Source organism: Plectropomus leopardus, chromosome 19 (genome assembly GCF_008729295.1).
Source record: "Plectropomus leopardus isolate mb chromosome 19, YSFRI_Pleo_2.0, whole genome shotgun sequence".
Taxonomy (NCBI): Eukaryota; Metazoa; Chordata; class Actinopteri; order Perciformes; family Serranidae; genus Plectropomus; species Plectropomus leopardus.
Window position 1 is genome coordinate 9,514,300 of NC_056481.1, and position 13,625 is coordinate 9,527,924.

Sequence of the window (13,625 nt, forward strand, 5' to 3'; positions counted from 1 at the left end):
TTACTGTCAGGATTATAGGTCTTCTGGACTGTAGGATATGGAGACAGTAAAGGGACATGGGGAGAAAAATAGATGGTGAAAAAGAATTAGATGGTAAAAAAAAATTATTAGATGGTCAAAAAAATAAATTTGATGGTACAAAAGATAGACGGGGGAAAAATAAATTAGATGTTGGAAAANTTTTATATATTATAATATATTATAGGTCTTCTGGACTGTAGGATATGGAGACAGTAAAGGGACATGGGGAGAAAAATAGATGGTGAAAAAGAATTAGATGGTAAAAAAAAATTATTAGATGGTCAAAAAAATAAATTTGATGGTACAAAAGATAGACGGGGGAAAAATAAATTAGATGTTGGAAAAAAAGTTGATAATGGAAAAAAAATTAGATGGTAAAAAAATTTCACGGGAGATACTTTCTCAGGAGAACAATAAACTTTATTGAGAGATATTTTGTTTTTTCACAATCTTTTTTTTTCCCCCCACCACCAACCTTTTTTCCACTATCAGATTTTTTTTCACCATCTATTTTTTTCTTTGTTAGTTTAGGGGCTACGTAGTAGGAACATTTGTTAAAAAATAAAATAATCCAAGAATGATTTGACACATGGACCTAAACTGCATGTTATGCAAACTTCAAGTATAATTCTGATTTGTTACAGCTCAGGCTTTGTTTTTGTAGTATTGTAATATCAACATTGTACTCGCCGAGGGGACATTGCTAATAAGAAAGCAAGAAATAGAGCACTCAGGGCAAGCTAATATGGAAGAGAAAATTAAGACAAACAATAAAATTATTACCAAAAACGTCAGTTGTAATTATCCCAACAGATTACAGACTTCCTGGTTTAACTTTAAAGCACCATACATAAACAGTTTTTATGTATGATGTTTCGGGTGCACTCATTTTTTGTTTTACCTATTTGTAATCACTTAAGTGACAAAGCCTCCTGGTGGCCATAGTTTTAATTATAAAAAAAACCCCTAAAAACCAAAACCAAAACCAAACAAACAATAAAACAATAAGGGAGACTGCTGTTTGTTTCCAGTTTCCTGCAGATGATCAATTTTGGTTTCCTGGTGTGTGTCTTTGTCCCTCCTCTTCAGCCACATTTCTGTTCCCCGAAACGAAACCTTTGTCATTCTCCCTCCATCCAGTAGATGCCCCCAGACTTTCCCTCCTTTCCTCTTCACCTTATTACCCCACCTACCCACTCACCTGTTTCCTTTTTCCCCATCAGCCCCTGCAGATTCTATCCAGCCATTGTCTTAACACTCCTCACCAGTTTGTTTAAATCGTTGTTGTTTTCCAGTCATGTGCTAAAGTTTTCAAGCCCTCTGTTATCTTATTAACACAAACTTTAACCTGGACTTATATCTGACAGATTCATGGACTTATTTCCTGCCTTTCTGGATTTGTTTGGACTGCTTTCCCAGTTTCAACCCTTGCCTGCTCATGACTCTGTAAGTACTTGAATCCTTTTATTTGATCAGTTATTCTGTGTCTTCCTAGTAGTGTTCCTTATGTATTCAGTTCTGAACATTCAAATTTTGGTGGAAGTCGGGTGTAAATGTAGACTCTGCAGGCAGTGCAGTTGCACTGGGGCGGCAGAGAGAGTGGGCTCCTCAATGAGTAACAAAATTACATGTTTATTCAACATAAGATATAAAAACTACAACAATATATATATATATATTCTTATTTTCTTTGGTATTTTTGTCCTATGGATCATGTTGTTCAATGTCAAGTTACTATTTTATTGTGTCAAGACGATACAATATTCGCTGACTAGTGTCTGTGTGTGCTCATATCTCGTATATAGTGTGCACCTGGGCTCATTGTAACTAGCTTATGTCAATGGTTAAAGTAGGTGTTTGCGTCATAATGCTATTTACCCAAGCCCTTCTAAAAACATTTTCCCACGACTTGCCGTAGGTTTCTGCATGATAATGTTGCTTCATATCTGCTCCTCTTAATGTGCTTTTTTTTGTGACTGAGCCAAACCTTTTTTTGAGAATTGTGTGTTATCAGTCTTCCAAATGATATTCCTCTAACCCTCTAACTGGCTCTGAAGCTAAGCAATGTACTGCTGTGTACATTTGGATTCAAAAGGCATACACAAACAAGCTTACCATTCAAGGCAGTGGTAGACCAACAGCACTTGTGTTCTGCAAGGTAAAATTACTGTTTTTGTTAAAGGAGTCTGCATTATAACTGCGTTAGTTCCCTGTCTGACTGCAAAGTAAAGTGGTGAAAAAACTCAAAATATAGCATACACTGAAACTGATATTGATTTAGGTGGTCCTTTTTTAAGAGTCCAAAACATATTTTTTTCTAATGCTTTTGTGACAAAAACCTTTTTACCATAGTGTTTTCACATCACAAGTATGATTTATTTCCTTATGATTGTAACAGTACTGGAAGCCACCAACAAATGATGTTGTCCTGTCGGTAGGTGTCGCTAATGTTTGTCGTTCTGCGGAGAATACCTGTTGCGCTAAACTGTTAACTTATTGGCGTTTTTCTTGCCGCATCAGACATCTTTCTAGTGATGCCGTCATGTTCCCATGTTAAAAAACTACCACAAGAACATGAATATGCCTTGAAATCATGTGGAAAGTGCTGGTGTGTTGTCCTCACTTGGTCTTGTGAAGGCTTCAGCTCTGTCTGAACTTTGTGTAGGAGCTCTCCGCATGCTTGCCACCCTTAACAAGGCCCCCAGCCCACACAGAGAATAGACTACCCTTTCACACTGACACTGGACTCAGAGTGAATGACTGCCGCTCTCTCCCCTGAGAATCTATTCTGGGGAAGCCTTACAAGTCTTCGACACATCTGCTGCCTGCAAAAAAATATCATGTAACATCCATCATACGATGCATGACGAAACATGTTGCAATGTGAAGTACTCATGTCTTTATATGTCAGGAAGTGTGTAGTCAAATCTAAAAGTCTCCTTCCTGTAAGTGTGTATGTTTTTCTTAAATATACACTACCCCATGTTCATGAAAGATGCATTTCCAGACATCAACACAACCAGCAGGGTAGTTGTTTTGCAGCACCGCAGCTGAAACCTGTTTGAAAATAGACCTCGGAGTTGTTCGTCTCCAAACAGCTGCCATTATTCATGAATGTCAGCTACGGGATGTATTTCATATGTCAGTGTCAGAGAGATTATATTATGTTACCACCTCTGGCTGGTGCTGGTAATGTTTTTTTTTTAATGTGCCAAACAGTACATCAGTAAAATAAATATTGCACGCTTTTCACCTTGAAGGATGTGGTATGCATTCTAACCTATGCTCCAAGTGAAAGAATTATGTCTTTAGAGGGGAAGCTCTCTCCTCCTTAATGTTCATGCATTACATTTTGGAATACTCAATAGGCAGGAATCTTGCTGCGAGCTGGAGTTTGAGCTTTGGCTCTCTCCCATGTAGGTCACACCTTATTATGGCAAATTTAAAAGTTCTTGCCATGACTCTGTTTAGAAAATGAGAAGGAGGTCCCCAGTGTGCATGTGTGTCACGGATTTAAACGGTACCGTTTCACCTCCTTTCTGGAGTGTTTTGTTTGATCTAAATGAGAATTCGGAGAAAGTGGAACAGCTCGTGAAGGAGCAGTGAGAAATCGAGACTGACGTTGCCACCTCATAGCCCTGAAATTGTGCGGAGTAGTTGTGCCAGTCTCTTTGTTTGGAGATTAATGTTGCGTCAGTCACATTCTTTGTACGAGGGACACTAGCCAAACTGCATGGTGAAATCTTGCTACTCCAAAAACACCCATTCTGATGCAGAGGAAAATAGGAGAGCAGCATTTGGAAAGAATCATAAATTTATCTGACATGCATGGGCTCCCGCTGTTATGAGCTATTGATATTCTGCCAGTCAAAGCTTGCCATTTGTGGCATCATCAACCTCTGTTTTAACTTTCTATGTGTGTCTTTGTATGTAGGTGGAACATTACTGGGTTGTGTTGTGCGGCCGTACACACACAGCTCTGAATTAGGAGGCCCCTCTTTCTCTCTCTCTTTTTTTTTTTCTTTTCTGCAGGCTTTGCTCAGGGGCATGACACATTTCTGAGGGGCTTTGGATCCCCTAGCCTGATAATTCCTTCAATTATTCAATGGTTGGCTGGCAGATGAAGTGAGGCCATGAATAAAGCAAATCTGTGGGCATACGAGCTCTGACAATACAAACACACTATTAGCACTCATTTCCTCTGCTCGTCCTTGAAGATACACCGTCCTGAAAGTGCAGCGCTGCTGGAGCCGGGGTTGGTGATTACACACTGAGCACAGAGTCTCGCTACCTGCACTTTCGAGCTCAAACAACAAAGTTAGGAGGGGCAGTCAGGATGCCACGCTGAATCTCAGCCAAACTCTTGTAGGAGTGAACTTCTTGCTGCTTGTCAGGTCGGCTCTGGAGGACTTTTCTTTCAGAGTCTTTGCAAGAACTAAGTACATTTACTCAAGTACTGCACTTAAGTACAAATTACAGGTATTTGTACTTGAGTATGTTCTTTTCATGCCACTTTATTCTTTTACTCAAATACATTTCAGAGGGAATATTGTGCTTTTTACTTCACTACATTTACCTGACAGCTTTAATTACTTGACATATTAAGATTTCTGCAAAATACACATAAGAAATTTATGAAATAAATATTTTCCACAAGTACAGTTGAAATGATTAGTTGATTAATCAATTCGTCAACTGACAGAAAATGAATTGCTAATGATTTTGCTAAACATGTCTTTTCTAGATAAAAAAAAAAAACAATAATTTTGAGTGTATTTTTGAGGGATTTTTGGTCTGTCAACTGATAGATTTTTTAATCGTGATTAATTGCAGAATTTCTACACTTAATCGTGAGTAATTGCATTTTTTAATCATGTTTTCAGTTCAATTGTTTTGCATTACAAAGCAGTTTTGAAGTCCGTACTAACAACATGAAGCAATTCTTACCAGATTGTCATGATTGGGAATCAAATGATAAAGTGGACATGTCTATGAAGGAGAGAAACATGGGTACCCATAATTCCTATTTCCATTCAGATAGCTAGAGGTCAGAGGTCAAGGGACCCCTGTGAAATGACCATGCTGTTTTTCCATCGCCATAATGTAGCCTAACTTTGGAGTGTTATTTTGCCCCCTTATTATGATGCTAGTGTGACATTCTTCAGGTCTTCTAGTTTCATATGATACCAGTATCATATCTCTATCTTTAAAAGCCCGGTAAAGCCTCTTAAAGACAGGAATGAAAAAAATGAATGAACTACGGACCTTAATCACATCCCAATTAATGTGTTAACACTGATAGCCCTGTTCTGCATTGTGTACTTTTACTTTTAATATTACATAGTACATTTTTTATACTTTGTTCCACTTAAGTAATATTTTCAGCGCAGGACTTTTACTTGTAACAGAGTATTTTCACCACATGGTATTAGTACTTTTACATAGGTAAAAAAACAGCATACTTCTTCCACCACTGAAAATCAGGCCAGTGCTTTTTCCACGCTCGCTTGTAGTGACTGGAAACATACATCAGGTTATACCTCCTTTCTCGCAGAGAGGCAGCACTTCAGTGACAGAGCCGCAGCTCCTAATAAAAGCCCGATCTCTGCAAACACCCCATCCTCCTCTAACGTAGTGCAGTCAAGTGTAGGACAAAAGCAAAAGAAGGGGGGAGCTGTGCACCACCTTAATGAAGTTGTAGGTCTTGTTCCTCGCTGCGCTCTGTTGGAGAAACAAAGCTAATCATATTGAGAGCAGCCCCAGACTGCTACAACAGAGAGACCAGGTGCTTGTTCTTTTTTTCCCTTCTTCTTTTCCTTTTTTTTCCGCCAAGCACCTGCCTTTAACCATCTGCACCTGCTGTCTGTAATAAGACAAGGGTGCAGCACTCACAGCGCTCCCTGGATGTATGATGGGATGGTGCGGCTGATTGTGATGATGCCTCAAAGAGATACAGTGCGCACACATCTCTTATCTCCTCCATAAATCCTCCAAGAGAGCGAGAGAAAAAAAAAGTCTGACTCAACAGTGACCCTCTTTGTTGCCCTGACAGAAAACTCAACAGAGGCACATTCTGCATCTTACATAAGATTAAAGCACCACTGTGTGCAGACAAAACTGTCAGACAGCTTTAGATTGGTGTTGCATGTATTTATGAAACCCTGGCCCTTTTTTTTGTCTGCCTCTGCGACGTCCCATTGTTGCATGATTTTAATCTCCTCAGCAACAGACTCCTGATGAATTTGGTTCACAGGAGGTCAAGGACGAGCCAAACGCCCCACCCTCTTCCTGAAACAAAGCTTGTGAGGAGGGAAAAAAACTGTCAATAACTCAGAGCTGACACACCCACTCCTGAGAGGAGAAAGTCAACTCTGATATTTTGCTTTCAGCCCACTTGGCAGAGGAAAATGTTGGCATTGTACATTTGGGCAATACTTTACATTTGTGCATTTCATATGAATCTAACCCTCCTAACCCCAAACAGGATCTTTCACTAACCATAACCAAGTGTTTTTATGCCTAAACCTAGCAACACATTTTTAAGATAACTCCTCAAAAAAAGGACAACATTCAACATATCCGTGGTTTTCAGAAATGTACAATGCCATGCAATCTTTTTGGCAATTCGATTGCTGCTTTACCTTGTTGATTTTGTGGATCTCTGGTGGTTCACGAAAAGATCATGGCATTATATAACAAAATTGTTTGGGTCATGAATACAAAAAAGGGATTGTCTACTAAATTAAGTGTTTTTTCTGAAATGATTTTGTTTGGGAATGCAATCAAACTTCTGCTGGCTGAATTTTGGTTTTGGCCTTCAAAATCCAAATACTTCACCCATGAATAAAAATCCAAATATACCAAGACTGAATAATACAGCATCTTCTTTTGAATGCAGGATACAATTGAAGATGAAACTATGCGCCACCCTGCACTTCAGTCTCTCACTCTGCTGCCGTCTCTTTGATGTGGGAGGTAGAAAAAACTGTGCACCTGTGGGGAGCATAAGAGGGTGATGGTGGTAGAGAAGGGGGTGGGGTGGGCTGCAGGGTTGTGAGCGACCGCCAACTTACTTGAGTGTCTATCCGCCTTGGCCTGCTGCTGCTGCTGCTGCCAGCGTTACTGTGCCAGACTCTGCTCTTCCAGATAAACAAATGCTAGACAAATTTCTCTTTGTTAAACCTGTGTCGACTGCTGCATAATAATGAAGGCTGGTGCTGCCAGAGCATGTGTCCAGCCAGTAATGATCCTCCTGTCTGAGAGGACAATAAGGGAAAGAATGTATTCATACAGACAGACCCCTCTGCTGCTCTGTACATTCTTCCTTCCTGGACTGTCTTGGCTTTGGCGTTAATGCGCCTTTGTAAACACAGTAGTCCAGTCACTCCGCACAATTATCCTTGAATGTATTCATAGCAGATCTGGGCTGCAGCCCAGGGTGTCATTCTTACCATTCTTTTTTTTATTTGGCCATGACTTATCATTCAACTCACTCCGATATCACAACATCGAGCCTTTCTGCCTGTTTGCTTGTACTCAAAGAGAGATTGTTAAGATTAAATTGCAGCGAGGTTGGGGATGTCAATGGTTCACTGAGAGTATTTTTGACCAGATATGCATGTCTGTGGGGTACTTTTGCCACCCTTCAGTTTACTGTACTCTACAACACCTAGATCTAAGGTGTGATAAATGGCAAGCTGTGTTAACATACAGAAACATGCTGTGTTCAAATGGGGTTGTGTTTACAGTGATCACCAGAAGAGTCTATTTGAATGCCACCCTCATGTGGTATGTAAGATCTTGTAAGTGGAAAATTTGTGGAAGCTCAGACTTTACAAGTTTTGACCACTGACTGTATTTAAAATGGACAATATGACAGCTCCCTCAAAGTGTCACGTTTTAATCTGGATCGCCCCCTGGTGTCTGACTGCAGTACAGGTCATAAAGCCCGCCCCTCCCTTTCCTGCCACGATTGACAGCTGTGACAGCCAATCCATGTGCTCACATTCAATATCCCTGCTCACAATTGGTCAGATGGGATACTTTAGCTTCACTTAAGCATAGCTGGGGTAAGTGGGGAGGCGTCGTTCATCTTTGTATACAGTCTGTGGTGTTAACCCAGCTAGCCTCCTTACTGTCGGCAAACCCAACAGAAACTAAAATAAAAGGCAAGACATTTGCAACACTAACACTAAAATTTCACCACCTCTAAATGGATAGCATTTTGAAATGCAGTGTGCCAGACGTTAGTTTTGTTTGGTTTTTTTTAATCCTAAAAATTAACTGCTTAGTTACCCTTTAATGGGTGTTGGGCTGTCAGCAGCAAAATTAATCAAAAGTGACATCCCTAAGCAGGGTAACAGTAAATCTCAATGCTGCCAGACAAAATACCAAATTTTGCTGATCTTATGACATGGGCTCTCTGCGTGTTTGACTCCAACAGAGCCACCTTTAAACAATAATATAACATTAAGATATGCTTCTTTTAAATCCTCATCTTAAAAACATCTCTGCTATTCTCTGTGGACTCTACCTAATTATGCATGGAAAATGTCCGAGGGCTGTGGAGGAGGAGGTGAGCTCTGTGTGGCTTGAGTGCACCGCTGAAGGCAGCCAAACTCTACTTTGATACCTGGCAGCTGGATCTCCCCATTCCAGATTAAAATTGCTTTCAGATTATCATGCATCATTACGAGTGGCAAATTGGCCAGATCACAAGGTTACTGTGATAATGAGGATAGGACGACAAGGTAAACTGGTGCAGTGAGACGTGGATTTAAATGTGACACATATTTACCTTATAGGGCTGGAAAACGGGCGGCCAGATCTCATTTTATGGAGGGTGACCCCTCGTAGAGGTCACATCCAATTAAGCAGAAAAGAGGAATGTGGGATTCTCTTACATGTGTAAAATGCAAACAGGCGATCCCCAGCCTGGTATAAAAATGCAAACACTGTCCGTCGGGATTTAATCATTTGAAATTCTCTTTTCTCCCTCCCTGCATTCACATATGTACATATAATCTTTGTCAAATATGCATGTAATGGGAAAGTGAAGAGAGCTAACACATGGTGCCCAGAGAAAAAGCATGTCTTTAGCGGTTGCATAGCAGCCTTGCATTCGATGGATGTTCAAAGCTGTATTCATGGAGAAAGAAATGTGATCCGGACTGTTTGACTTTTGTTCACTGACTGTACCTTTAATCATCTCAGCTTATATGAAATGAATGTTTCTGCAATGAATTTTATACAAACCTAGAGGCTAAACGCTACCTTTAGATTATATAGTGGTGGAGGAAGTAGTCAGACCCATTACTTAAAGTTGCATCAGTCAATGTTTTTTTTTATAATAATATGTAAAATGATGATGTGTAATGTAAAAGGGCAGTGCATTTCCTCTCAGCTCTATGGAGTGTTTCAGGGTCCTTTTAGCTCATTGTTTTGGTTTTGTAGTCACGACTTTACTGCTTTTGATAACCTTATTTTTCTGCAGGACAGTCAGCTGTTTTCAGAAGACAAGCTCTTGCAACTAACTAGTGGGGATAGTGGAACATAAGCAGCTAATGAGCCACATATTGCCTTCAGTAGTTGGTGGAGATCAAACCAGAGCTAGAATGAGAGAGTATATCATTCGTCAGGTGGCTATAAGCATGACTTACAATTAATGATAATGTTTGTCTGAATCTGCTGGATATTTAAATAGGCTGTTTGCTAACAAATTTGCCAATGTCAAATTAAAAGGTATTCAGTGTTATGTAATGTGCCAGTGAAATATGTCCTAATGTCATTGTGCCCAGAAAAATTAGCCAATGCAGGTTTTAATATCAAACGGAAAAGTACTTATAAAGCAGAATGGGTGTCATATTGTGTTAATTATTCTATTCTATTGGATTGTTACACATTAAAGGAATAGTTCAGATTTTTTTGACATGGGGTTGCATATCTGAAGTCAGTGTATTACCTACAGTAGATGGCAGTCAGCAACATGCCCCCACTTTGGAGAAGCAGCAAGAGTAACAGCACGGACGCTGAGCAATGTACTGCTGTGGATGGGGGCAGCAGCAAAACGCATTTTAGCCACCTAAATTAGAAAAATCTATCAGTTAAAGTTTTTTCCTTGCTGTCAGACAGCCCTCTCCAAAGGTCAGTTACTTTGTTTTTACTTTGTGCTATTGCGTGACTTTGCAGTTTAAGAGGTTATTTCAGAATCACAAAAGTCACACAAAATCGCAGACTAACTGATCAAGGCAGAAGCAGACGAGCAACTCCTGCGTTCTGCGAGGTAAAATTACCCTTTTTGTTCAAGGAGTCTGGTGGCTGTGAAGACAGCAATAAAATGGCTCCAGTTCCCGGTCAGAAGGCTTTTCTGACAAGGTAAAATGCTAAAATTCTAAATATAGACTCTTTATACTTTACATTACACTTAAATTTATTTGTTTAGGTGGGACTTTCTTTAGGTGGCTAAAATATGTCCCTTTACTCTGTCCTCATCCATTGCTTAGCTTCCGTTCTGCTACTCCTGACTGCCTCTACAATTGGTTGGTTGCCAGCTGATGAAGGTAATACAATGACTATATTATTATAATACATATTATATACATCATATATTATACAATTTTATTCTACAATTATTATATATGGATAGGTAGCCTACTTACCAAAAAATACAAACTACCCCTCTAACTTTTTGCAACATTTAAATACTATAGTTTACATGAAATTTGAACCTGCAAAGTACTAAAGCTGTCAGGTAAATGTTGTTGAATAAAAAGTACATTGTTTCCCCGGAAACATAGTATGCTGAAAGTATGAAGTATAATCCGAAATATTCACTTTCCACCTCTAGTATTATCATTAAGCATTTTTGTTATAAGTTAATATAAGTAAACTGCATAAAACTAAGATTTTATAAGGGTGAGTAAATGTGACATGATGAACTCTCAGATGAGACACCTGCCATCTGATCAGCAGCTGACCCGGCATATGTCTCCTTGTGCTCAATGACCAAAGTGTGTTTTTATAACCGCTGCAGACCTGCTGCTGCTGCTGCTGCTGCTGCTGCTCCCTCAAATGACAGACGCTCTGATTTACTTTTTATTGCTGAATCTTACTCCGGTAATGAAGTTGGGACTGTTATGTTTCTCTCATTACCTTTTCATTAAAGATATGACTAGAAAATGGGGTTGCCATGACGATGGCTCCACGAGGCTGTATGCGGTGCTGCATTGTTTACTCTTTTGCCAAGAGTGCTGTCTTCAATAGGAAGCGAAGACTCTTTTTTTTTTCTTTTACTGTGCCTTCATCTTTTTTTCTCTTTCCCTTTTCTTTTATGGATCAAACAATGACCTGATGCAAATAGAACATTCTTCAGTGGTCCTATTTGTTAATGCTGAGAGGTTTCATTAGCTCGCTCGTTGCTCCAAAAATGATAGCTGATGCTACTCTTGGGGGCGGGTGGAGGAAAAAAAAAAGTAATTCACAGGCTGTAAGTAGTAATTTACGGAGAAGAGATTAAAGAAAATGGTATAGAAGCATTTTGTCTAAATGACAGTTTGGCTTAATGTCTGCAAAAGCAACTGGCAGTTTGTTTATCTGGTGCAGGCAAGTCTTTCATTGGTTGTGACACGTATAAAGTAAAAGTATCTGACATTCATAGCAGCATTTGAACCCATCTATCCAGCCAAACATCCTGTGAGCCATGTTATCAAGAAGAAAGCTTTAGTATCAGACTCAAGTTGTTGAGGTGCCCAGAAGCAAGGTAAATAAAAGAGGGTAAAGACAGAGTCACAACCTTCTCTCCTCATTCATCAGCAGCATTTTCCAAACCATTAGCCCTGTCATTGCTTCCTGTACTTTTCATGTCTGCTGGCTGGCTTCACCCTCAGTACTGTGATTAGTTCAAGCAGGATGCCGCTCATCGATTTTGCTCCACTGGGTGTAAGTTAACCCTCTGCCAGCTTTTAATTGCTTCTCTTGACTGTTAAAGCAAGTACACGGCTGCTGCAGGGAGAAAAAAGGGGGATTCAATTTTGTTTGAATGCTCTTAACGCAGCTTCCAAAACATGCAGGATGGTGCCTCAAATGCATCAAATTCCATCTGTACTATCAGGCAGTAAACATGTTTTGCTTGTATCCAAGAATAAGGTGTTTAATTGAATGTGTTACCTGCTGGCAGCAATTACCGGCGTGCCGAGAGGTATGGATGGAGACACAAAACGGATGAAAGAAGAGAAACATTTAGTCTCTCTCTCGCTGACTCTCTTTCGAGCTTATTGTGTTGTCTGATAGTAACGTAGCTCTGGCATGATTGACACAGACATGATAGCTGCTGTAAACAAAAGGTGCCGCATATACACAGAGAGATGAGCGTGGAATGGGTTTTTTGAAAACAATAAATCACAACTCGCTAAAAAAAAGCGTGCTGCCCCGAGCCTCATTTGAATTGGATTACTGTCAGATCCCTCATGACGTGGCGTGTCATAAAAAGCGATTTAGATATAAATAATCAACACTGTCTGCTGGAAATTATATTTGTATGTTACTAAAGTGCTTTCTTAATTATGTTGTTGTCCCTGGATTATGTTCAGAGACAACGTTTCTTTCAGGTAATGAAACATTACACTCACGTATTGTGCAAGCCTCACTAGGAGGACACAAGCACTTTAGTTAAAGGTCTCGAGTGGAAGATATAGGTGAATAAAGTGACATCTAGTGGTGAAGACTGCAGATTGCAACCAGTTGAAAATTTTCTGGTTAGAATTCCAGTTTATATTATTGAGGAGCTTTTAACCAGGAGCTGCATTATCCACAGACGTCATCGCAGAAGGGCTGAAAAACATGAATGGCCCCATCTAGAGCCAGTGTTTGGTTTGTCCATTCTGGGTTACTGTAGAAACATGGTGGTGCAACATGGTGGACCCTGTGCAGAAGGACCCGCTCCCTTTGTAGATACAAAGGGCTCATTCTAAGGCAACAAAAACACAATAATTCTTGTTTTTAGGTGATTATTATGTCCTACATACTGGACCTTTAAGGTTTAGTCAAGATCAACAAACATATTAATGAAGACTTTTGTCAATACAACAATCAGTTTGGTTAAGCCTAGGGAATTGTCATGATTTTGGTTAGACGTTAATTAAAAAAAGGTGAAAAAAATGCTGTAGTCACTTTGGGTGCCTACTTTAGCGTAAAACAACTAAAATATGTTGCCAATGTTGTTAGCTGAAATGTTTGATATTAGCATTTTTGTGACCTTTAATGTTAACTAGTAACATTTAATCAGAAATGCTACCAGAAAGCATAATTCACTCAGCATTAGAATAACTCAAAACATATTTGCTGTTTCAAATGAGTTATTTATGAACGCTATTTCTAGGAGACAGGTCTAAGATAATAAGGTTATTAAAGGAATCTATTCTGCCTGTAACTGCTCATCACTGGTGTTTAATTGTTTCTAAAGAGCTCCGGGTTCATATTTATACTGAGATTTTTAATTACGTATCAGCATTACATCATCAAACCTATTATCTCAGCCCTGCAAAGCTAATATTTAAAGTTGCAGTAGCTCAATATTTGTGCAAAGCTTAAAGTGATATGTAATGGCT